Genomic DNA, 22,673 nt, shown 5'->3' with positions numbered 1-22,673 from the left:
AGTGAATAGTTACCCTAATAAAAACACCTGGGTTGTAGCTAAAACATACTGGTTGGGTTTTGTCAAAGGAAGTAGCCACAAAGGTCCTCCACAGCTCGTGTGTGACTGGGCGAGGACCTGCCTGGTTACCTGGGCCTTGTTTTCACCTGTCCTCTCCGTGGTTCTGTGTGGACGCATTTCAGCCGATTTCTACTGGTTGATTTGGCTCATTGTCCCTCCCCTGCCCTTCTCTCTGTCCAGCTCGTCTTACGTGTTCATGTCACCGTCTGTCCACTGGGTGAGCCCAGAGTAACTCGGGCCCAGAGGCTGGAGGAGTGGCTGCCCAAGGCCTCACGATACCTGCTTTGCCCCCCTGCTCCCCAGGCACAGGACAGCCCCTGGGCACATCCCCAGCAGAGGCTGTGTTTCTAGAGAGGAAGCTGTGCTGTGGCTTAGAAACCAGAACACACTCCAGGAGCCCTGAGGCCCGGTGCCTTCACCTGTCACCCGGAGACCCTTCCAGCTTCCCAAAGAGATCAGGGGACACAGCGCACACCGGGCGTTTGTAGAAGTGGACCGAAGGCTGTGACACTGGAAAGCAGGTAGCACTTACTTTACACTCTGGTGGTTTCACAGCTTTCCTGAGACTGGATGTGTCTCTCCAGTCTGGACTGGTCCTCATAAGCAGGAAGAACTCTGTTCGTTGTCACTAACGCAGAGCACACTGGAACACGGTAGTGTCCCGGGACACTGATTGAGTTCCTGGGTCCTAATAAGTCTTCTATTAATACATGTCAGAAATACACTCTGAGTTCTGCTGAGGCTGACAGATTCTCTGACCACTCGTTCTGCTTCGGATGCAGCCTGGGCAGGTGAGGCGTGAGGGGCTGATGCCCAGGTGGTGTGCTGGTGTGCACCGACCCCGACGGCCCTGCTGCAGCCCCAGAAGCAGGTCAGAGTCCTTTTCCCATCTAGTCCAGCCTCTCGTTTGATTGACAGTGTAAATGGCATCGCTGAACACTGAGGCCCTATGTGGGGACTGAGGCCACCTGGGCTGGGAGTGGTGGGAGCAGATGGAACCCGAGTTTCTTTTTTTTCTTTTTTTTAATTTATTTTTGGCTGCGTTGTGTCTTTGCTGCCGTGCGCGGGCTTTTCTCTAGTTGTGGCGAGCGGGGGCTACTCTTCGTTGCGGTGCGTGGGCTTCTCATTGGGTGGCTTCTCTTGTTGGAGAGCACAGGCTCTAGGCGCGTGGGTCAGTAGTTGTGGCACTAGGGCTCAGTAGTTGTGGCGCACGGGCTTAGATGTTCCGTGGCATGTGGGATCTTCCCGGACCAGGGCTCGAATCCGTGTCCCCTGCATTGGCAGGCGGATTCTTAACCACTGCGCCACCAGGGAAGCCCCCGAGTTTCTTTCTGCTGTGGGGCAAAGTCAGCCACATGCTGGAATATTCTTCCCTTCACGGATTCAGCCTGTGATACGCAGCTGCTGTGAGCAGGGAAACTTCTGTGCTTCCATGTATTAACTGTCAGTCAAGAGGACAAATGTATCCACACTAAGTTGTCTGTTTCCAATAGCAAGTAAAGGAAAACCAACCTCACACTGGTTTAGACAGTTAGGAAATCAGCTCAACAAGAAGTGGGAAAGCAGGGCAGGTTCAGGGCTGGACAGTATCCCCCAAGCTCCAAGCTCTTTGGGTTACTGACCTGTCGTCCATTGTCAGCTTGATTCCAGGGCTGGTTCCCAAGAGGCTGACCGGTGACCGCCCCCAGTGATGGGAGCTACCGCTGGCCTATTCACAGCCCCCAAGGAGGGGGCTCAGCTCCCTGTAGCTTCTTCTTAGAAGCACCCAGCAGACCCTCCACACGGCTCCAGGACCACACTTCCTGAGCAGTCACTGCAAAGGGCACCACTATGACTGGCAGAGACCAGTCAGCTGGGGGAGAGGGAGCTGGCGGAGGCGGCTGCTGGGGATTCACCCACAGTGGCCACTCTCTGGACCACATCTTCTGGAAAGAAGACTATGGTTTGGATTAGTGTAGTGCACGGGCTGTGCCTTGCCATGGATTTGGGGGATGTTCTGTGATAGAGTAACTTACACAGCCATCATTGGGGCATCTATTATATATATATATTTGCTGAATATTACTGTAAGTGGCATTGGGGAGGCTGGTTTGATGTTATTGGTATTTTAAGCCCCTAATCAAACACAATTATTAAATCAGCAGCCAAACAGCACTGACCTCTCATGGGCTCGTAGAAGACCTTTGTGTGATTAACAACAAATGATAGCAAACATCTCGGCACGAAGGGCTCTAAGCACCTTAACCCCGCTCCTCCATTTAATTCTCCCAAGGACCTGTTGAGGTGAGTTGTTTTTCTGATTATTATTATCCCCATTTTGCAGATGAGGAAACTGGGGAATAGAAATGTTAGGTCACTTGCCCGGGGTCACAACTGGCAAGCCCATGCTTGTAACTGCTCCCCTGTGGTGCCTCCCTCGAATGTGTGTGAGCTGATACTCAGGGCAATTTTCTGACACTTGCAACATGAAGTCCCTCCTAAAATCAACAGAAATCTCTAACTGCCCAGGACCAATCAGTAGGACCTTTTCTCCAAAGTTATAACAAACACAGTGTTGAGTCAGAGAAAAATTGTGCATTTTTTTCTCCAAGCAGAATCCTTAGATGTTGTCACGTAAGGTACCATCCATGTACATAATCCAGTGTTATTTCAATATACTAATTGCAACAATGAATACAGTTCTGTTTTTCTGCAGTCATATGCACAAGATTTACCTCAACTTAAAATGGGGATCTGGATATTTAAAACCCAAAGTACACATGCTTTAAAAATAATTTAACATTTCACATTTCTAGTGTTATTCAATAATTGACATGTTAGGATGCACAATCAAATATGAGGGATTTTTAAGGTAAGTAACCTTGGGGATTCAGCACGTTTCTCTCACTTACATAATGGAATAGCTTAGAATTCCTATGATGGATTTATAAATAATAACCTAAAAATTGATCAATTACTTGCTATTCTCAAACCCTTTATGAATTTACATCCTGTGGTGAAAAGACAAGCCTGAAGGTTATAGTTAACACGTGTCCTGTAAGAATGGACAAGAAGTCTTATTTTGGGAAGGAAGCCATCATAGCCTTGCCACACCAGTTCCAAGGGGAAGAGAGCACGTGTTCACAGAACACTTCTGTGTCCTGGGGGGGTTGCACCCCCAAGAGAAGGGGGCTATTTCCAGAAGTGAAATCAAGCCAGTGCAAGCAATGCACAGCCCGGGGTGTGTTGGTCATGTGAAGCCAGAGCAGTGTGTCAGCGTGACAGACCACAAATGTACAACTTGCTGCAGCCAGAACCTGGGCCACTTTACTAAGGCTGCCCCCCATTGGGGTGCAGTGGGGAACAGCAGAGGGAGAGCTGGCCCTGGGGACAGCTGTATAGGTTCTGTGGCCTGAGACGGCTGCCCCACTGTGCATGTGTGGGTGGCTTCAGGCTCTTCCCGTGGCCCACCCGTCTCCTCTGGGGTGCCCCTCTCTAGGTCTGCAAGTGCCCTCAGGAAACTGTGGACGGGCAAGTTGGGGATCCAGGGTTGGGAGGGTCTGGGAAGGTTTTCAGAGTAAAAACTTAACTTAGTCCGTGGGCAGTGACCTCAGCTTGTGGCCAGGCTTGGAGTCTGTGGTACCAGTGTACAGGATCTATCTGCAGTGTATAGTCAGATCCTGAGCTGAAGAAAATGAGACCCAAGAGTGTCTGAAATGATGTTTAAGGCACAAGGGCTGTCACTAGTATCGTCAGACAGGACTGCAAGGCCCCTTTTAGAATTCCACACTGTGCCAAACGTTATCAGGAGGAATACACGACTAAGGTAGTGAACATCTGAGGGGAAACCAGCCTAACCGAGCCAGACGCCGGACTACAGAGGCAGTGCCCAGCATCACAACATCCCCTTCCACCAGAACTCTCTCTGGAGAAGCTTAAGGCCCCGTGGCCACCCTCACAATGTCCTGGTGATCATGGAGTGATTTTGCAGACAAGTTCTCTACATGGTCTGGGTCTCTTCGGTGCACAGATAATTGATGATGTCTTACAGGGAAGGGCATTCTGTGTTGACAGAGCAGAATGATGACGGGCCTCTTTTCTACTTTGATCATCTTTCAAGGGTGCCGTTAAACTAGAGCCAGTGTAGAGAGCAAGAGAGAGGCTTGGACAATAGAAAATCTGTATCAAGAAAGCACAAGACAAAAAAGAAAAGAAAAAAAGGAAGAAAGCACCATAAATGAGTTTTTTTTATTCTTGTTTTTCAAACTGGACAGTATCCCCCAAGTTCCAAGTGAGTTATGAAATCAATGTAATGGGTCACAACCAGGACCCGACCCCAGCCCCACACACCAAAGAGCAGAGTAGAAGGCAGCAGAATATTCCATCATCCTTAAGGACCCTTTCATGACATTTTTGTTTCAATCATACGTATATGTATATACTATATGTGATATGCTGCTTGTTGATAAAAATGTATTTATACTTATAGATCATGGTCAAAAAAAATTTAAACCACTAGCCTAAGAGTATCAGGTAAGGAAAAAAAAATAAAGAGCACAAAGTTGCAGTCAGACACATAATGAGCCAAAACAGAAGAATTAAAGACACATTCAAATGTAATGACACTTCCAGTTTTATTTTTTGAATGCTTCAAAATATTACAAAGAGGAAAACATAAAATTCATGGAAAAGCTACCCAAATTCTTTCAGTTATTCTGGAAACTGACTTTACATCCTGTGGTGAAAAGACAGACTTTGCTTATTGAAACTGTGATACGCTCATAAACAATGACTTTCCTAATACAGAGAAATGCTGATTTACCTAAGTCATTTCTGAAACGTCTGTGAACAAGTCAAATTTCATGTTGATACTTGGAGCCTCAAGAAACCTAGATAATCGGGAAACATGCATTTCTTGGCTCCTTCCAAAACCTACTAAAAGAACAGCAAGTGAATAAAAAGATATAACCTAAAGGACAAAGAAAATCCAAGAGGCATAGGGTATGGAAATGGTCAGCTCATTTTTGGAAGATATAACATGCGTGGACAGTGGCAGCTAACTTGGCAGAGGAGAAAGCTAATACCGTAGTGCCCCCCGGGAGAGACGCCAGTGAGACATATCATCCCCTGCCTCTGGAAAGGCTTGGAAGCCGGAGGCATCGTATCTGGGAAGGCCATGGTGGGACTCAACAGGAGCACCAGTGGAGTCTCTGTAAGGAGTCATGAGACCCTCATCCCCTAACCCCACCCTATAGACAAGTGACTGCCCTGGAAGGAGACAGGAAACACACACACTTTGGATTCAACCTTTTTTTTTTTTTAATTTTATTTATTTATTTTATTCTTGGCTGCACTGGGTCTTTGTTGCTGTGCGCGGGCTTTCTCTAGTTGGCAGTGAGTGGGGGCTACTCTTCGTTGCGGTGCACTGGCTCTAGGCGTGTGGGCTTCAGTAGTTATGGCACACGGGCTCAGTAGTTGTGGCTCGTGGGCTCTAGAGCGCAGGCTCAGTAGTTGTGGCACACGGGCTTAGTTGTTCCGCGGCATGTGGGATCTTCCCGGACCAGGGATCGAACCCGTGTCCCCTGCACTGGCAGGCAAATTCTTAACCACTGTGCCACCAGGGAAGTCCCTGGATTCAACTTCTAAACGGGGGGGGGCTCCTGTTTCCTGCCTGCCAAGTTCCCTCTCCTTGAGATGAAAATGTGTGCTCAATAGAAGGAATCAAAATTCTGAGTTCAACAGTTTTTTTGTTGGGAGACTACCACTGAATGATGCTCTAATCTGAAGGTGGCTGAAAAGACCCATTATGAAGGACTTTCATTTGCCCTGAGGAGTTTGGATTTTATCTGATTAGTCCAAGGTCCTAAACTGGTTCTGAGGCCCAGAACCATGCTTAAGAGATGCTGCTTGGCCTGCACAGTTTAAAAACCATTTGCAAATTGCCAACATTTTAAAGTTAAGAAATTTTTACGTTTACAAATCTGGATTTCTGGTTTCTCTTGAGAAATCTGAGATGCGTCATCTCTGGACCACATTCCAGGAGCTGATGAGGGGCTCTACCCCTTTAAGTGGGCACTGAGCTCTCCAGGTGTCACTACCACCATTTAACATACTAATTGTGTTTGTATCAGTTTATTAACCTCCCTTAGATTGTCTGCCAGACTCCTGCACCCTCCCCCAAGGCCCCACCTGAGGCATCTTGAGTTTTTACTTCAGCCCTCAGCAATGCAGAACCATTAAAGACCTTCATAGATAGAAGAGGGCTAGGAGAGGCTCTGTTTCAGCAGCAGCACAAAGGGAGCAAGGAAAGATGAATGAATGAAAGAGGAAGGCAGCTAGTTAGACTGGTTAGGAAGGCTAGGAAACTACGCAGCAGCGGCAGCGAGATGGAGATAAGACCTAAACTAGGGACCAGTGGAGGAGGGGCCAAACCTGAGGGTAAAACCAAGGGGATTTGTTGTTTAGACCCTCAGTCTTAACAGTGTACCCAGAGCCTCCTGAAAGCCAGAAGCCTCAGGCAGCGTCCCATCTCTCCCCAAGGGAAAGGGCAGGATCCAAAGCAAAGCACTTAAGGGAGAGGCTTTTCCAAGGAACCTCTGCTTCGAGGTGCATTCCCTGGCGTGCAGTGAACAGGCTGTGGGGTGGAAATAATTTCTTTAAGAACCTCAAGGAATGCTACTATTTAACTTTTAGACTTCATCAGTGAAAGGCTGGTAGTCCCAAGTGGGTTAGCTCTTGAGATGGTGCTGGGTTAGTAAAGAACTCCAGGCCTAAAGATTGAGAGTCCCAATTAGACGACATTTAAAAACAAGACATCCTCCTGAGCATATTCTAAAACGGGACTAAGGGAAGGTGCATTTTTCTGAGAAGATAATCTGATTTTCCATCATGTTTCCAAGATACTTGAGCCAAGTACAACTTATTAAGGCATGGGAAGCCCCAGGTCAGAAACCAAATGGTCATAACTCTCAATAAAAGCCATTCTGGAGGGGCTCAGGACTCACTCTGACAGTGTTCCTGTGTTCCAGAACCATCCATCCACTGCAGGGTTGGTCTTTCTCTTCCTGGGAAGAACAAGGGCCATTGATACAGAGGTTGAGACCTCCCCAAGTAACCTTCTACTGTGACAGAGCTTGACTGTGACAGAATCACGGAGGTGGGTAGAAGAGGGTTTTCTTCCTTTCGAAGTCCTCAAGGACAGAAGAGAAGAAATAAGCAGAGATAACTATCAATAAACGTTCCACCACTTGCTAGCCACGTGACTTTGGCGAAGTTGTTCTTCCTCTGTTAAAGGCCTCTGCCTCTTCAGTTGTAAAAAAGAAAAAAAAAGATAATACCGTCTACTTCACAGGGTTATTATGAAGATTAAACAGGATAATGTGTAAGTGTAAGGAATGTGCAATCTGATATTCAATGATTACGTCTATTCAGATACCAGATTTTTAAAAAAGAAAAAAAGGCTAGGAACAATTACGTGAGTTTTAAAAGTTTATTTTATAAACATGTCATAATTATACAAATGACCAACAGAAGTTTCAGAAATTGATTACTGTATATAGTAATAAAGCATAAGCTTTTATAGAAAAATTGACATAGATATACATAAGTACTTACGAAGGTAATTATTGTCTTCCTAGTCTATGAAAATAAAAAAACCATTATTTACGCTATCACAAAAGCCATACCCTTATAGGTAAAAAAAAAATCTCTACTAAATAATAGTAATTTTAAAAATTTAGCACATCTACAACTATTGTTTAGTCAAAACTTGATTTTCATTGACTCAACATTTATCATTTAAATGCAAATTCAAAATAAGCTTGGATGGCAAAAAACATTTACTCTGTTAGGTACAAAATGAAACCGCATGATCTAGTTCCTGCTCTCAGTTAACGATTGCAGAACAGACTGCTTAAGTGTTGTGGGAAAAAAGACCTGCCCAGAGGACCACAGAGGGCAGAGGTGGGAACACCTGGATCTCATTCACAAGCACCGTGTAGGGAGCTGGAAGCCCCAGGCTCATATCTCAGCTCCAGGAAGTCACCAAAACCTTGTTTTCACTGAGTTCATCTGTAAAAATGGGATGATGATATGAACACTGTTTACCATACACTGTTGCTGTGAAAAGCATTCATTCAATAAATGCCCACTGCAGGACTTCCCTGGTGGTCCAGTGGTTAAGACTCCACCTTCCAACACAGGGGGTGCAGGTTCGATCCCTGGTCAGGGAACTAATAAGATCCCACATGTTGCACAGTGCGGCTGAAAAAAAAAAAAAAAAAAAAAAGGAAATGCCCACTTCATGCCCATTCTGTACTTCTGTACTAGGTACTGTGTTAAGGGCTGAGATAGAGCGGGACAAGGCACATTTCGATGCAGGGCTCAGTATGGGTAGGTGCTGAGGCGATGCACACACAAGGGCTGGGTACTGCTGGATATATCATTCCCTCTGAGCCAGTGGCCCTGTCAATGAGTAATCTTCAGGCATAGTTAAGGAGTTAAAAAAGATTCTTTTAAAAGGTTAAACAAGAAGTTTTGTCTTTTTTTTTGCCACACATTTTTGGAATTAGATCAGTGATTTGGGCCTGTAGTGTGCATCAGAATGATCTGTGATGCTCAGTAGAAGTGCTGATGCCAGGCCCCACCCAAAGCTTACAGTTTCAGACCCAACGGGGGTCCTGGCAGTTCTGAAGTACACTCCACAGTTAAGAACACTTTATTTTAAAGGCTGATAAAACGTTAAAAGCACTGTTAATGCAAATGTGGATACATCATATTACCAGTCAAAAAGAAAGTATAGCTAGTATAACACAACATGTATATTTTTGTGATTATAAAGTCCATCAAGTGTTACAAAGCCATTTAAGAGTTCTCACTAAAAGCTTCTACCAAAAACCACAATGGAACAAAAAATAGCACTATGGCAGTGGTGCCCTCAGCTTGCAGAAGCTTTTACCTGCTGATATTGTTTGCAATCTGTGTGTGTATGTACATGTGCTTCTGTCCTTCAGAGGAAGAAAAGTGCTCAAGCCCATCAAGATTGTGAACTTTGCTATTACTTTTAATATTGAACAACTAACCTTTTAACTCAGTGGTCCCCAACCTTTTTGGCACCGGGGACCGGTTTCATGGAAGACAATTGTTCTACAGAAGGAGGGGTGCGGGGTGGTTGAGGCGGTAACGCGAGCGATGGGGAGCGGCAGATGAAGCTTCGCTTGCTCACCCACCGCTCACCTCCTGCTGTGCGGCCCGGTTCCTAACAGGCCACGGACCGCTACTGGTCCACGGCCCAGGGGTTGAGGACCCCTGTTTTAACTGGAAATTTTACTGAATACTACTACAAACAGAGCAAACTGATGCAGCATGGTTTACAACATAAACCTCAAGGAGAAAAGGACTAGATTAGAGCCCTGGCTTCACTTTCTGCACCTGTAGCACTGGGAAGGTCGCTTCACTTATCTGGGTGTCAGTTCCTGCACCTTAGTAAAATGAAATAACAGTGCCTTGTTCACAGAATTGCTGAGTATTAAATGGAGAAAATTAAGAAAACTATAAGCCATCATAGAAACATTAACTATTTTAGTATTCATTTCAAAATCTAGTACAATTGTAATTTGTTTGCCAAAAAAGCCCTTAAAACTCATTTATGTGTGTATTTTAAAGCTAAATCTAGAAGTATTATATAACATTAAAAACAATTTTGGGGGGAAAAAAAGTACACAATTACAAAGCAGTCCATGCTTACAAGGATTTACCATCAAAGTACTGTGTTCCCTTAGGCATATCATTTGACCTCTCTGGTCTCATCCGCCTCTCCTGTAAAATCTTTCTGCCAGAAGAGGATTTGACCATATCATCTCTGAGACCCCTTCCAGCTTCAGGATCTGTGGTTCACCATGACATTATAAATTTAACTCTTTTTCTCCACTTACTTCCTTGCAAGGTGAAAACAAGGAAGGAAAATGGGTGCATTTCCTATCAAAAATTTTACAAGATTATGGACAAAATACTCAAATTTGGGGTCACACTGATAAAAGCCCAAATGGCCACTGTTTAAGAAAAAAGGTTAAACGATCCACCTTGGAGTCAGTATTCATAATAAAGATGAAAAGTGCAGGAAAAAAATCAATTAGCAGAGGATCTTCGGCCTACAGAGAAAGCACGGTGATCAAGGAGTCTGGCCTAAGCACTTTAGGGCATCCCTGATAAAACAGTGGTCCATACTTTCCAAAGCAAGTCAAAACCACTTAAAAGAGAGAAGTAGCTAATGAAAACCTACAACCCAAGATTCATAGGCTCAAGAGAAGCAATTGTACTTATATAATTTAAGCAATTCTGCAAAGAGTTTTTTAATACACACTTAAGCATGGTTTACTCGTCTCAAATCGCGATACTCTTTATGCACTTGACCGGATACTCTCAGAAGCTGGTGCCTCCTCGGACCATCTATACCGAGCAGGGCACGAACAGTTCAATACCCACCCAACAAACCACCCGCTTCCGACCTACAGGCTCTCCGCTCTGTTATTGCTTCCTCAATCAACACAGAGGTTTCAGCTCGGCGGGGGCCGGGGTGGAGGACGTCACAGTGAGAACAGCCCCTACCCGGCCTCGAGGAGCTCGCGGGCCCCCGAATAACGGTGCCCGGCGTTCCTGGCCTTCGAAAACGACCAACCAACCCTTTAGCCCGACAACCTCGGCATTTAATCTACACGGTGGCCCTACAGCGGCGCGGGCCCAGCCCGGGCAGACACCCCGGCGGACTGCGAGGGGCCCTGCGCCTGCCGCCGCCGCCGCCGCCCGGGCCGGGCCGCCAAGGGGCCGGACGGAGCAGCGCGACCGCCGCGTTCCGTTGCGCGCGCGCGCCTCAGCCAATCGCGTGCTCGCCCGCCCCCCGCGGCCGCGGCGAGGCTGGCTCTGGGAAGAGGAAGAAGAACATTCGCCCTCCTCCTACCAGCGCGCGGGCGGCGGCGGCGGCGGCACCGGGGTCACGAACTCTGACCTTTCACTGACAAAAACAATAACAAACCCCTCCTTCCTCGCGACCCCGGCGGCGCCTCCGGGCCCGCCCGCGCCGCCCCGCTCCCACGTTGGCGTCTCGTCTCTCGCCCGCTGACCTGCGAGCCCGCGGCCCGGGGCTCCCGCCATCCGCCGACGCCGGGAAGCCGGCCTCCCCGCGCCCTGCCCTCCGCGCCGGGGGCCGCCCGCCGCAGACACGGGACCTGCTTCGAGGTCGCTTTGGCGCCAAATCCTGAGGTAAAATTGAAAAAAGGCCGGGGCGGGCTCGGGCCGGCGGCGGAGGGGGCGGTCCTGGCGCGCGGACATGGAGGCGCCGCGGCGGCGGCTGAACCCGACCCTTTTACCTTTGCCACGGGGCGGCGGCGCCGGCGCCAACCGCTTTGCATAGTGGGCCGGGCCGCTCCCCTCCCCTCCCCGCCCGCGGCCGGCGAAGCGAGCGGGCTACCCCTGACCGGCCCGGCCGGCACGAGGGTGGGGGCGGAGGGGACGGCCGCGGCCCCGCCTCACAGTTGGCCCTCCGCCAGCGCCGCCATTTTGTTCTCGGCGGAGATGGCTCCTGCTGGGCCAGGTTCCCCTCCTCCTCCTCTATCGCCTCCTCCTTCCTGCAGTCCCTCCTTCCCTCGCTCCCCGGTTTCTCTACCCTCCGCTTCCCGCCCGCAGTTGGCGACCGCCGCGGCCCAACCGCCGTTTTTTCCTGAAGGGGAGGGTGGAGGAAAGGGAGGAAGGCGGGTGCGGGGCGCGAGCTTGTGAGCGACAGCTGGGCGGGCCAGTTGGCGCCCAGATAGGAGGGCCGGGGCCCCCGGGGTGCCGCCCCCCGAGGCTTTGCTGACTGGTTCTGTCGGCAGGGGGCGGTCCCCGCGCGTCGCGGGAGCCCTGGCGGGGTGGGAGGAGAAGCCGGGGCGCGACGTGGGGTCGGAGCGCCGGGGTCGGGGCGGGGGCGCGGCCGGGTGAGCGTGGGGCGCGCGGCTAGGGCCCGGGCGCGTCCCCCGCGTGGAACGCGTCCAGAATGAGTGCTGTGGAACAATAGTAATAAAGGTGATGAAGCATCCTGAACCCAGGGCGCTGGCTCGTGGGAAGGGCTTTTTGGAATCTGGACACCTTAGGGCTCCTGCCCGTATATTCCCTTTGAGGCTCAATTTCATCGACTGTGAAATGGGAGGATGGGCGTTCTTGCCAGGCCGGACCTTCCTTCTCAGATCGTTTGAAGGGCTCAACTCAGAAAATGGAGTCCAGGCTACTTTCCGAACCTCAGAGTAATGCAAAAATGGTGTTGTTGTTGAAAATGGAGTGTGGAGCCACCCGGAGTGGAAAGCCTAAGGGTATTGAGGGCTTGAGAGAACAGAGGGGAATCTGGAGTGTTCTCTTATCATTCGTTGATTACATACGTATTTGCTTAGTCTGGGGCACTGGGGATACATCCAGAAAACCAGCTAGACCAGGCCCCTGCCCTCCTATAATTGGGAGTAGGGTGAATAGACAATTAAAGAGGTGATTTCGGAGAGTGGTAAATCCTGTGAAGGAAGTGAAGTGAAACTGGATGATGTGTTGAAGGTCTGACGCAACTGCGATTGAATGGTCGGGGAAGGCCTCCGTGAGGACGTGATGTTTGAATGGAGGAACCCAAGGAAGGAATAGCGTGAGAGAGAAAACAGCAAGTGCAAAGCCACAGGAGGGAAGGCGTTTGGTGTGAGTGAGGCTGGAGAACTAGTTAGTTGTCCTGTCCATTATTCTCCTCTATCTCCAGGCTGAGGTCTGTGAAATATGACAAAGGTAGTGGAGAATAAATCTCTAATTTAATAATCAACGAGAGAGTCAAGGAAAATATAGCTATGAAATGAATAGCTGTTGAATACATGACTTGGTGGAAAACCTCAGAAAATCACTTTACTTCCAGATTCAAATCCTTTGTCATTCCCTTGTGTTCATCCTCAATTCCTCAAATATTTGCTGAGCCCCCGTATTACCCAGGCGCTAGTTGACTAAGACATTGGTGGGTGTCAAGTATGTGAATATAGTTCCATACACCTGAGTTCTGTTCTCTCCCTCTTTCCTTAATACATCTGCATACACATACACACACAAAATGTTGTAGGCAGAAGCTAAATAGTGTTGTGGTTAACAGTGCCAATATTTACTAGCCCTGTGACTTTGAGTAAGTTATTTAACTTTTTTGAGGCTCAGTGTCCTCATCTGGACAGTAAATAGAACCTTCTTTCTAGAATTGAGGATTAAATGAGTTTAATGTAAATAAGGAGCTTAGAAAAGTGACGTATAGTAAATGCTCACAATTGGAGTTATTGTTGTCATGAAGCACTAGCTGTCTGGTAAAGACATTGGACTGGTTAAGTGATGCAAACAATGAGATTTTTAGGCAGTGTGGTGTAGGGGCAAAACACTGCATTGGAATACTGGGGTACTAGTTTTGGCTCTTCTGCTTTCAGCTAGTCACTTGGCATCCAGACCAAAAGTTTATTTAGAAAACAAAGTAGTGTAACTAATACTATTAACAAAAGTGTGGTGTGCTTTACAATTTACAAAATTCTCTTACAGGCATTATAGTGTTAAAGCCCTAGCATTATAGTGTTAAAGCCCTAGCAGGATATAATGGTAGAGGTCCTTTGCCTGCTCCCTATTTTAAAACCTTTCTAAGACTTTACATCATTTTCTTATCCCTGTATCCCTAGCTCCCTGTGCACGAAACACACTGCCCTGCCTTCAATTTCCTTGAAAGTGTGGCTTACCTGTACCCCAGGCCCTTTCAGATGATGTTCCCTCAGCCTGAAATCCTCATTTGCCCCCTGCCCCCCGCCCCCCCCCCATACACCTTAGTCCTGCACATGTTAGCTTAAGCATCACTTCCTCAGGGAATCCCTCTCTGATGCCCAATGCCAGTCTAGATCAGATTCTTTTACTTTACATTGTGTTCTTTTCCTTTTTAACATTTGTCTCATTTCATAGTTACACTCCATAATGTGATTGTTTGATTGATACCTGTTCCCCTTACCTTATGAGAGCAGGAATCATTTTGGGCACCATTATATTTCCAGCACTTAGCAGAGTGCCTGGCACTACTTGTTAAGTGAATGAATTGTTTATAATTTATGATATCACTGCTAACTAAGTTGCTGCTCATTGATGGTGCCTTTTTATGTGGGCTTGTTAGCAATTCAGAAGCAGTGCCAGCAATAAAATAAATATCTGTTATGGTATTTGGATGAATTCAGGAAGTGTTTCCTCACAGATGTGGCACTGCCTGCAGACTTGAATATGGGTAAGATAACCCAGATAAATCCTTTTTTACACACTTAATGTGTTGATTTATGGGGGGTCTTTTTGAGACAAGAAATAGATAATTTAATAATTAGTTGTATTACAAGGTAAATTACATGAAAGTTAATCAGTTCGCATGGAGCTCATTAATAAACAGCCAAATATAATCATGCCATTTACTTTAACTGAAGAATCAAAGCACCAGTGTGATTTTCTTGAAATAAAAAATGCTGGTCTTATTATATCACAGGGAATCAAAGAACAGAGAAGAAGACTTAATGGGTTTGCAGAGAATTGGGAGTTCAGCCTCTGTAGCCATTAATTTAAAATAGTTATCTTTCCAAAGATAAATTGATTCATGCAATGGAACTATTGAAAATCACTTTGTAATTGCCTTACCAAGTTTAAAAGCACATCTTGCCAGGTGTATATCAAGCTTCTGCTTAAAAGTGTGGTAAATAGAAATTTTTTGTTGACTTATGTAATACAGATTTTACAAATAAAATGTTCTGGTATTTTTAAAACAACAGTCACCCTTTTTATTTATTTATTTTTGGATGTTTCTTTTGTATCCTGTTCAAGGATTTTTTGGTATCACTTGTTCAATCCAACACTTTTGATTCCTTGAACTACCTAATTCAGGGTAACCAAAGAACTGATAGTTTAATGAAAAAGCTAAGTGTATATATATATATGTATATATATATATATATATATATATTTATATGTATGTGTATATTATCTTATACCATTAAATTACTTATTTATTGCTTTCAACAGTTGTAATTTACGGTGACCTTGAAGTTTTGTTTTCATGAACACGCCTTTACAGAAAGAAGAAAAACCGTATGTGTAATAACGTCACTTCATGAGGACTTCTGGGAAGTTTTAGCATCTGTCTCCAAGGAGTCAAGTGACAGTGCATCGCCTGTCTCTGGAACCTTGAGTGGGTAGCCTCTCTGAGGCTTATACATTCCCCAATTGTAAAATGGGGAGGCGGGGAGCCAACACTGAGATTTGGGTCAGAAACAGGGACCACTTGTTATCCAGATGGCATAGAGAGCAATGCAGGTGAGCCTGTGTGGATCAGCCCACCTTCAGCGTTGGCCCTGAACACTGGCCTCATGTGTCTAGCTGCCTGACTGTCTCCACATATTAAGGGCTTTCATTTGGGATTTTTATCCTTGAGTCTGCTTACCTATGTGCCATATGCTCCTTTAGTCCCAAAGCATCTCCTAGAGCAGATACTAGTCCCCCTTAATCAATACTGCATGGGGGGAATTTGGGAAGGAATCCGTCTTAAGGCTCATCAAGTCTAGCCTCACACCTGTTGCAAAACTCACCTGTCAGAGGTTAGTTTATCTCTTTTCACTTTATTGCTGGTTATGAGGAGCTTAGATGTAGACTTTTTCCCTCCATGTATGATTATCATCTTTAACCTAATCTGTCACACGTTGTAAAAGATACGCTCTTACCTGTTGGAGTTTCACTTGCCTCAACCTAATAGGCCTGGGGGCTGAGATTCTCTTTGTGACTCTGTCCCATCCTGCCATTCCTTCCCCATATCCCTTGTCACGCACTGCTGCTACTTCCATCCTTTCTTCAGGTGCCCTGAATGCTAGAGCTTTAAGCAGCAGGGGCTCTGTACAAAAAGGCAAGACTCTCTGGGAACAGTCAACTAGCATAGCTCACAGTGATGGTAGGGGGAGTGGATAGAAGACATTAAAGTCCAGATCAGGGCATTGGCATTGGGCACTGTTAGGGGGACAGAAAGAGCAGATTCATACCCCAGCATCTGGGAGTCTTGGAGCAGAGGGATGGGAAGGGAATTGTTAAGGATGGGAAAGGAATAGGCTAGCTCAGATGCTCAACTATCTTTCTGATTACCCCTGGACTCCAGGTAGCCTATAATCATGAAAGCCAGCCTCAGGGACAGAGTGTGATACCTCTTCCACTCTAATAAGAGGCCTGAAGTCCATAATAGGAGGTGAAACCTTTCATTCCAAAATTATCAACAGTAACCCTGATGATTCTAATCCCTGGAAGTGTTAACATGTTGATAGGGGGGAATTTCTGCCAACAATAGAAGAGCATATCATTCTCTCTTTGGATTAGTGGAAGGTATGAGAGAAGGTGTTGGGGCCTGGAAAATGAAGTGAATGCTATTCAAAGAGTGGGGAGAGAAATGAGAGGGTGGCAGGGCCAGACACAAACTTGAAGGCTTTATGGTTTTACTGGGAGCCACCTTACTTACCTTTATTGTTCATGTTTGAATAGAAGCTATGCCAAAAAAAAAGAAAAGTTTCTTACCTGGCTGCCCACACATGCACCTCCAATAAAAACTCCAGTAACTGCCTACCTCTGTGTGGCAGGCAGGTCTCCACTGAGAAAGATAGACAGCTGAGATTGGATGGCTCTTAAGTTAAACAATGCCAGCAGGCTTCAGGTTGCATTTCCCCTGGTGGTATTTACTGTACAGTGAATCTGATTATGTATTATTTGTACTGCCCTCATTCTCTTTCTCTCCACTTCTCCATTGCTTCTGCAATAATGCTTCCTTCTACTAGGTTGATTAGGTGAATAAACCTGGAATTACTGAAAAATCACCTTTTACCAAGATTAAAAGCACATATCTCAAAGTGCATGTCAGCCTTTGGCTGAAAAGACGTAATTAGAATATGTTTGATGACATAATTAATACAATACAGATTTTTTTAAAGAAATTTTAAATTTATAACATACGTCTCTTTTCTGAAGTGGTAAAAGACAGTCAATTTTTTAAAGTAGGAAAATTTTCAAGTGAAGAAAAGGTAGCATTACATCAAAAGGCATGTACAAATCTTCCTTGACTTATGATGGGGTTATTTGTAAGTTGAAAATACATGTCGAGGGGACTTCCCTGGTGGCGCAGTGGTTAGGAGTCCAACTGCCAATGCAGGGGATATGGGTTTGAGCCCTGGTCCGGGAGGATCCCACATGCCGTGGAGCAGCTGGGCCCGTGCGCCACAACTACTGAGCCTGCTCTCTGGAGCCCACAAGCCACAACTGCTGAAGCCCGCGTGCCATAGCTACTGAAGCTCGTGCGCCTAGAGCCTGTGCTCCGCAACAAGAGAAGCCACTGCAATGACAAGCCTACGTACCGCAACGAAGAGTAGCCCCCACTCGCCGCAACTAGAGAAAGCCCACGTGCAGCAACAAGACCCAACGCAGCCATTAATTAATTAATTAATTAATTAATTTAAAAGAAAATATATTCGAAAATGCATTTGATACACCTAACCTACCAAGCATCGTAACTTAGCCTTGTCTACCTTAAACATGCTCAGAACACTTATATTAGCCTGCAGTTGGGCAAAATCATCTAACAGAAAGTCTATCTTATAATTAAGTATTGAATATCTCCAGTAATTTATATTGAAAGTGAAAAACAGAACAGTTGTAAGTGTAGCAGTTGTTTGATCACGTGGCTGACTGAGAACTGTAGCTGGCACTGTCCAGCATCATGAGAGAGGATCGTAACTTTATACTGCTAGCCCGGGAAGATATCAAAATTCAAAAATCAAAGTACAATTTCTACTGAATGCATATCACTTTCACACCATGATAAAGTTGAAAAATCGTTAAGTCAAGCCACCCTAAGTCAGGGACCATCGGTACAGGAGTGTTCATAGGAACACCAGTCATAAGAGCTCCAGACTAGAAACAATCTAAATGTTCATCAGCTATAGAATGGATAAGTAAATTGTGGCATAGTCATATGTTGGAATACTATACAGGGATGAAAATGCACTAACTACTCGTGGTTATCACAACAATGAGGAAAAGAAGCCAGACACACAAAAAATATATTAACATATAGCTCAAAAACAAGCAAAACCAATCCATGATAGTGAAAGTCAGGAGAGAAGGGAAGTAAGGGACTCTGAGGGGGTACAAGGGAGCCTTTTAAGGTGCTAGTAATGTTCTATTTTCTGATGTGAGCGGTGTTCGCATGTTTCTGTTCTCTGAATGAAAATTCATTGAGCTGTTTCATTTATGATTTGTGCACTTTTGTATTTGCATGTTATACTTCAGTAAAAAATTTTACTTTAAAAATGATGGTAAAATTACCCTCACTGTTTGAATCAATATGATTATTATGTAGGTAAAATTTTAAGGGAAAGGTGTGTTCAAGTTCTGAAGGAACTGTCATGTTACTGTCCCAATGGAGCTAGGTCAGAAATTTCTGTGAGTAATACTGAAACATCAATCACATATTTAGGAATTAGTGGTTATATAAATGAGTTATTAAATGATCAAGCTTATTGATGTAAGCAGTTTGTTCCTTTGGATAATTAATTGGTCTCCTGTCACTCTTTAAAATTCTCTTCTCTTGACTTCCTCTTCTGGGAAACTATTTTGAAGGGCGCTGTGGTGCAGAGGTTTTATTTTTTATTTTATTTTTTAAAATATTCACTCATTCATTCATTCATTCATTTGACTGCGCCGGGTCTTATTTGCGGCACGGGGGTTCTTCATTGCAACATGCGGGATCTTTAGTTGCGGCATGCAGGATCTAGTTCCCTGACCAGGGATCGAACCTGGGTCCCCTGCATTGGGAGCACAGAGTCTTAACCACTGGCCCACCAGGGAAGTCCCTGGTGCAGAGGTTTTAGAGGCAAAGAGACCTGAGTTAGAATCCCAGGTTTACCTCTTTCCAGCTGGATGACTTGCAACAAGTTGATTAAACTTCTGAGTCTCTGTTTTTTTCTGTCTGCATTGGTGCAGTTAATAATACCTACTCAGAAGGTATGTTAAGGATTAAACGATGCCTAGTTTGATACAAGGCACGTTGTAGGTTCTCAGAAAATCTGTCCTGCTTTCCTTCCATCCGTCTACCCCTGGGTCACACTAATAGAAACAAAGAAGGTGCGTTTCACCCTTACACTTGGGCCCTTGGTAAAACGAGGAAAGCCACCCACACTGTACAATGATATTTTAGGAAAGGTCTCCACACAGAGACCTGTTGCACTGCTCTGGTAGCTAGGAACTCCATGTAGATGAGAGCCACTTCTCTTCCCTGCAAGTCACTGCTCACCCATCTCCCCAGCCCCAGCACACACATACCATCGCTGCCCCTTTCTCGTAGCCCAGACTTGTAATATGGAAGAAACAAGTTTCCTGTGGGGACAGGAAATCACCTTACCCAAAAGGTAAGTAATCTTTGAGTCTAACTAGTGTCAGGGTTTCTGACAGACAGGATGTATATCTCAACTTGACCTTAGAGGCATCCCCGTAAGCATCTTTTATGTTGATGAACATCTACTAAATTATACTAAATCTGTCACTTGATTTCCATTTCCTGTTTTCAAGTCTTGATCTATGATTTCAAGTCTTGAACTATGTATTTCTCATTTTTTAATTCCCAGGCTATTTATATTTTTGTTTTTATTTTCCCATGAGTATAAAGAGACTTCTGACAATCTTAGCATAGTAAAACTTACACTGAATACCTTGTGCCTATCAAGAAGTTCTGAACCCAGTATTATTTTGCAAATAGTTATTCGGTATTGGTTTATTTTTAAATATTTATGAGATTTATCCTAATTTAGCCATCTCATTTCACTCAGTTGTGCAGTTTAATAGAATCAGTTATAAATGCTGTATGAGCATATAATGCATATACATATGTAGTTAAATTTCATGTGGATCTTATGTCAAAATGAGAGACATATTCCTAATTATAATATGCATTTTACAGTTTGTTGTTGCTTTCAAATTTCTTTGAAATTTGTGCTAGTGGTAGCTCCCATGCATTGCATGCCTGCTGTGTGCCAGGCACAGTGTTAGGCCCTTTACATTGTATTAAGATCTATTCTTTTTTTTTTCTTATTAATTTATTTATTTTATTTATCTATTTTTGGCTGCATTGGGTCTTTGTTGCTGCGCACAGGCTTTCTCTAGTTGCGGCGAACGGGGGCTACTCTTCATTGAGGTGCGTGGACTTCTCATTGCGGTGGCTTCTCTTGATGCGGAGCACGGGCTCCAGGCGCTCGGGCTTCAGTAGTTGTGGCGTGTGGACTCTAGAGCGCAGACTCAGTAGTTGTGGCGCACGGGCTTAGTTGCTCCGCGGCATGTGGGATCTTCCCAGACCAGGGCTCGAACCCATGTCCCCTGCATTGGCAGGGGGATTCTTAACCACTGCACCACCAGGGAAGCCCCATGTATTAAGATCTATTCTTAATGATAACCTCATGCAGTTCAGTATCAGAGAAATTAGCTTAGTGCCTGCCAGAGCCTCTAAACCCAGTATATTTGTTCAGAAGACAAAGTACCAAGGCAGTAAATATTTTGAATGTTATATGATTATGGGCCACGTAATACATAAATAAGGATGATGTGAATCAGTTAATTGTGAAGGGAAAGGTAGGCTCACCCATTCCTGTCAGTGAAGACAGAGTTTCCTTGTCCCAGGATTTGTTTATTGTTATTTGAGACATTGGCCTCTCAGCCTGCCCCTGTGGAGAGCATAGCTGGGCTGTTCTCTAACTCACTGGTATTCAGGTGCTCCCGGTCCGAGCCCAGCTTTCACTGCAGTGGGGTTTGTAGCCCTCCACTGAAACCAAAGACACTCTGGTTGCAAAGTTTGGTCAGCTGTACACTTTTCGTAAGTCTGGAAGAGTTGATTAAAGTCACCATTGTGTTCTCTGTATCTTTGCTGTTAAGAGTGATATTGATCTACTTGTATTTGAAAGAATTTATGTTATAAAACCTACTGCCACATGAGGCCAAGCAATAATAGTTTCACTTCCGCCATTCTGTGGTCTGTATGACAGTTTTTATATACTGTGCCCTGTTGTCATTTCTGCGCTATACAGGAAAGACTCACTAGTTCAGGTTAAGTTTAAGAGTCTGCCTGCATCCATAGTGTTTGTTGCCACCACTTTCTAACTGGCCTCCCATAGACTGTCCTTTTCTATCATCTCCACACTGTCCCCCAAAGGATTTTTTTTTTTTGAAGATCCAGATGTGATCACTACATTTCTCTACCAAACTTCTGATAGTTCTCATTGTCTACAGTGTCAGCCTCTCTCCTCCCCTGACCTCTCCAACAATCCCCTCCAGATTGCCTGCTGTTCCTCAACTGTGCCATTCTCCTCATAACCTGCAGTTTGAGCTCTGCTTAGAATTCTCTCCCATCCGCCCTCTGTTTGCTTGCTAAATTCCCACTTTCCTTCAAGACTAGTCTAAATGGCTCCTCTCCTGTGAAACTGTCATTGCTCTCAGAGGTGCTTCTTCCTTTGGACACTCTGTAGCATCTACGTTGCACAGCTCTTAGCAGTTTCCTTCTTAAGTTCTTCAAGGACAAGGACTTTCTCCTCCTCTTCCTCCTCTTTTCCTTCTTATTGTTGTTACTAATTCTCAGCGGTCAACTTATTACCTAGTTATTTTTCAAGGGTTGATGGTGGTTGAACTTGATTAGTTTAAAACCACCATAGGAAAATATTCTGTAGTGTTTGTTGTTGTTGTTGTTTTGTTTTTGTTTTAACTTAAGGTACTAGGTTTTATAGCTCTTTGGTTAATTAATTGGGAAACATTGTGGTGGTTGGGGGCAGTCCTTCAGGGTTAGGAGCTGAGTGGGTCAAGCGCCAGCCTTTGAAGACTCATGTTTCTGTTCCAAGAGCTACTTTAGTGTTCAGTCCAGAGTACTTATGAATACAGTGCTTGGGGTATAGTAACCACTCAGTAAGTGTTAGTTACTATTTACATTAGCCTGCTTAGCTCTACCAGCAAGGCTGTTTTGAAGTGCTTTGTCTAGTTTGTACTGGCAAAACAATAGGGTTTTTTTGTTTTTCAAATTTCAAATGCAAAATTATATTGTGCTAGTGAATATGTAGACACGACCCACTGTTCCCTGGAGCTTTTCATTCTTGAAGGACACCCCCTCATTGATAACCACTTCCCAGTACCCTTTCCAAAGCTTTACCCTTCCTTCTCACTATGTGTCTCAGCCTATGGCTGCGGTAGCCAGTAAAACAAGCTCTCAGGTGAGTCTTACTCCCTGACATCCTGACATCCATAGTCTTTGTTAAATGTTTTCCCTCACTTCTTAACATCACCAGAGGATGTTGTTTTACTTACTTCTTACATTGTGATACCTTAAAACTTGGAGGATCAAGCACCTCTTTTAGGGAAACCCAATAGAAAGATATGCCTTTCTAATACTTTGTTATTTCTGTACTCTAATCCTCAGTAATATTTCCCTAACAATATTTTTGTAATACTCAAGTTCATGTATTTCTTGCATAAAACTGCAGTTAACAGCAATAGAAATGCTAATAACACCTAAAAGTGATAAAATTAAT

General features: G+C 45.1%; 1 protein-coding gene across 2 annotated transcripts in view; it reads left to right on the top strand.

Annotated features, from left to right (window-relative positions):
- The first annotated feature begins 10,955 nt into the window (after positions 1–10,955).
- The window catches only part of NR2C2 (nuclear receptor subfamily 2 group C member 2), an 82,154-nt gene continuing 70,436 nt past the window's right edge, over positions 10,956–22,673 (top strand). For both annotated transcript variants that reach the window (XM_061197315.1, XM_061197314.1), the window contains exon 1: positions 10,956–11,295. The gene's annotated coding sequence lies outside the window, so the exon portion shown is untranslated. The remainder of the gene's footprint in view (positions 11,296–22,673) is intronic.

This window comes from Eubalaena glacialis, chromosome 7 (genome assembly GCF_028564815.1).
Source record: "Eubalaena glacialis isolate mEubGla1 chromosome 7, mEubGla1.1.hap2.+ XY, whole genome shotgun sequence".
Lineage (NCBI taxonomy): Eukaryota > Metazoa > Chordata > Mammalia > Artiodactyla > Balaenidae > Eubalaena > Eubalaena glacialis.
Note: the sequence above shows the minus strand (reverse complement) of the source record. Positions and strands in the feature narration are given on the sequence as shown.